The sequence below is a fragment of the Humulus lupulus genome, chromosome 6 (genome assembly GCF_963169125.1).
Source record: "Humulus lupulus chromosome 6, drHumLupu1.1, whole genome shotgun sequence".
NCBI lineage: Eukaryota > Viridiplantae > Streptophyta > Magnoliopsida > Rosales > Cannabaceae > Humulus > Humulus lupulus.
This window is the reverse complement of record NC_084798.1, coordinates 12,741,071-12,744,529: the sequence shown is the minus strand read 5'-3', so window position 1 is coordinate 12,744,529 and position 3,459 is coordinate 12,741,071.

Sequence of the window (3,459 nt, the reverse complement as noted above, 5' to 3'; positions counted from 1 at the left end):
TTACTAGCTTTATTTATTCTATTGCTCGCCATTTTTCGTCAACTTAGAGAAGAAAAACAATTAAACAAAATATACCAGAGGAAACAAATAATATAGACACGATTTTTTACGTGGTTCAGCAGTTAAAATTTGCCTAGTCCACAAGTCTGTGTTATTAAGTTCTTGGAATTCTCTGATAGCTTTTTGAAAGCAATTGAACAGAGTTTTCCCAATCTCAATTTCTCGGTCCCTTACAAATGAATTATCCCACTCAATTTATAGAGGGGTTTACCGAATCTCTTCCCACAGATTTCGGGAAGTTATTCTACAAATCAATTAAAATAATGCCATTAAATGCATTAGTTACTACGTACGCGGTAATATCCCATGATATTTGAGATTTAATAACAAATTACATAAGATCCCTTAAACATAGAGATTTTACAACAATAAACACGTTCACACATAGCTAACGAGCTTGGATGCTAGATTCACACGCCTTCTAGACCGTTTGCCTATTGCGAGCTCATCACCTTGGTTCACCTATGTTCCCAACAAGGGATGTTAACAAGGCCATCCTCTTCGAGCTTACAATACTCGAGCTCGAATCGCTTTGTCAGAGGGCAGGAGATAAATCAAGAAATTTATACAAGTGTTGAACCATTGCCATTGCGAGTTGCGAGCCTAACTTATAGCCTCGGAACACCTCCGAGACTACGTAGTTCCCGAGCTCACCAATCCGACGTTGTCACTTACTGCTTAGCGAGACTGTCTCTGATTTGCTGATCACATGACGACTGTGCTAGTCTCGAGCTTACACCTTACGAGCCCGAGTTTCGAGATCAAGATTCTCATTCTCGAAATCTAGGTGTCACATTATATTTTTCTTTTGGATTGATTATAAGATGGTGTTGTTATATTATTTTATATAATATAATGTTAGATTAAATAATGTGACAAAATGAGTTGGTCACACTTTGTAACATAATATTGAGAGTTAAAAATAAATTAGACAAATGTGTGTCTAAGTTTGTAACATATTTTGGGAGTTATATATATCTTACAAAATCAGTAACTATTTTGTAACTCCCAAAAGATCACCCAATTAATGTGTAGATTGAGAGTTCACATTTCTAAAATTAGATTTCATGAGCTGTTATGTGATATGACTGTTGAAGACATGATTTTGACTGACATTAGGTGTATGGAGGTTACAAAATCAATTGGGAAATGTATTAGACATGTTGATATAACTGATAGTGGTTAGGTAGTTATGTTTGTTATTACTGTTCAGTATATTGTTTTCTGTTGCATGCTCCGTGGCTCATGCATTATGTAATAGTCCACAGTTGTAACGGTTTCCTTGAGCTGTGCTAGCTCAGCCTTTATATACATTCTCCTGAGTCTCAGATCAATTCACTGAGCTCAATTTCATCTCTCATTTCACTTTCTTCTTCACTGATTTCGTAGCCTTTACATGGTACCAGAGCTCTAGGGTTCTCATGGCGTCTGCAGCAACAAACGACTCCGAAGCCGACAATGTTCGTCAGGTTCCTCCGCCACCACCACCTCCGATAGCTCCAGATTCACTTCCTCTTCCGAGCAATCATCTTCTACCTCTGACGATTCGGCTAGACAGATCCAATTACTCATACTGGAAGGCGCTCGTTCTTGCCGCTGCGCGAGCCTACAATCTTGAAGGATATGTTCTTGGATCGATCCCACAACCTCCATCGACAATTCCAGGTACTATCGATCCGAATCCAGCTTTCCTTCAATGGTGTCGCTTTGATCAATTTCTTCTTCATTGGCTCTTGAATTCTGTGCATGAATCTATGATCGGTCATGTCCTTCACTGCCGTACTGCTGCGGAGATATGGCATTCCTTCGCAAGACTGTTCGCTAATCGATCAAAGGCCAGAATTCTCCAGCTCAAGGGACTACTTCAGTCAACAAAGAAGGGCTCCCTCTCCATAGATGAGTACATTCTTCGCATGAAGCAATATGCGGATCATCTTGCTGAAGCTGGCGAGCCCTTGAGTGATGATTCACTTTGCATGTATATTCTTGGTGGTCTTGGCCAAGAATTTGAAGCCACGATTGTCAATCTGACAAATCGAACTGAACCTTTCAACCTTCAAGATTTGCATTTCAGTTTACATAATCAGGAGATGAGGCTTCAACAGCAGAGCAGCACCAATCTTGATAATGTCCAAGCCAACTTTGCTGGTCTTTCTTTACGTGGACAGAACAAACCAACTGGCAGACCTCAACGTGGTGCTCCTCGCGGTGGTAGACCCCCTTACAATGGTCGAAATGGTGGACGTAACAATAGGGTCATTTGTCAACTCTGTGGACGTGGAGGTCATACTGTTCTCAAATGCTATTATCGGTTTGATGTTCATTTTACAGGTCAAACTCCAACAAATGAGAACACTTCTAGTGGTTCCAGTGACTCACCGAAGGCCTTAATCTCTGAGTCAACATACATAGATAACTCCTCTGATTCTTGGTTCTTGGACAGTGGGGCAACAAATCACATGACACATGATTTGCATCAAATCAGTGAGAAGGTGGATTACAAAGGAAAAGCAAAAGTCATGGTTGGCAATGGTAAAACTCTTCCTATATCTCACATTGGTTTCAATTCTGTTTCAACTATACAGCCAAATAAATCTTTAATTCTTAAAGATGTTCTACATGTACCAACTCTAACCAAGAATCTCATAAGCATTTCTCAATTCACTCGTGATAACAATGTTATCTTACTTTTTGATTCCACTTCTTGTGTTGTTAAGGACAAGAATTCGAGCCGTGTTCTTCTTCGGGGGACACTTCATGATAGCCTCTACACTCTCCATGTCCAACCATTAGCATCTCCTGGTGATACTCCAAAGCCACCCCAAAGTCAACTTCGCACCAGCCTACCTGATCAGACAGCATTAAACTGCACAACTAATAGCAATGTAGTACATAATAACTCCAATGTAGCCTCTGTATGGCATTGTAGGTTAGGTCATCCCTCAAAACCAATTCTAGCTAAGGTTTTGTCTTTTGTAACTCCTACTGTTAAAAGTAATAAAATGCCATTTTGTGATGCTTGCCAAATTGGTAAATTGCATCAGTTTTCATTCAAAGCTACTTCCAATAACACATCTTTTCCTTTTCAATTAATTCACTCAGATGTTTGGGGACCATCCTTCTATCCGTCCATGGATGGATACAAGTACTATATCAGCTTCTTAGATGATTACACTAAACATTTGTGGATATATCCAATGACACTAAAGAGTGAAGTTACTAAAATTTTCCATCATTTCAATGCATTTGTTGAAAGGAATTTTCAAACAAAAATTAGAAGCATCCAAACAGATTTAGGGACTGAATATAAACCATTATATGACATGTTTAGCCACTTAGGCATTCAAAGGAGACATTCTTGCCCCCACACACATCAACAAAATGGCAATGCAGAAAGAA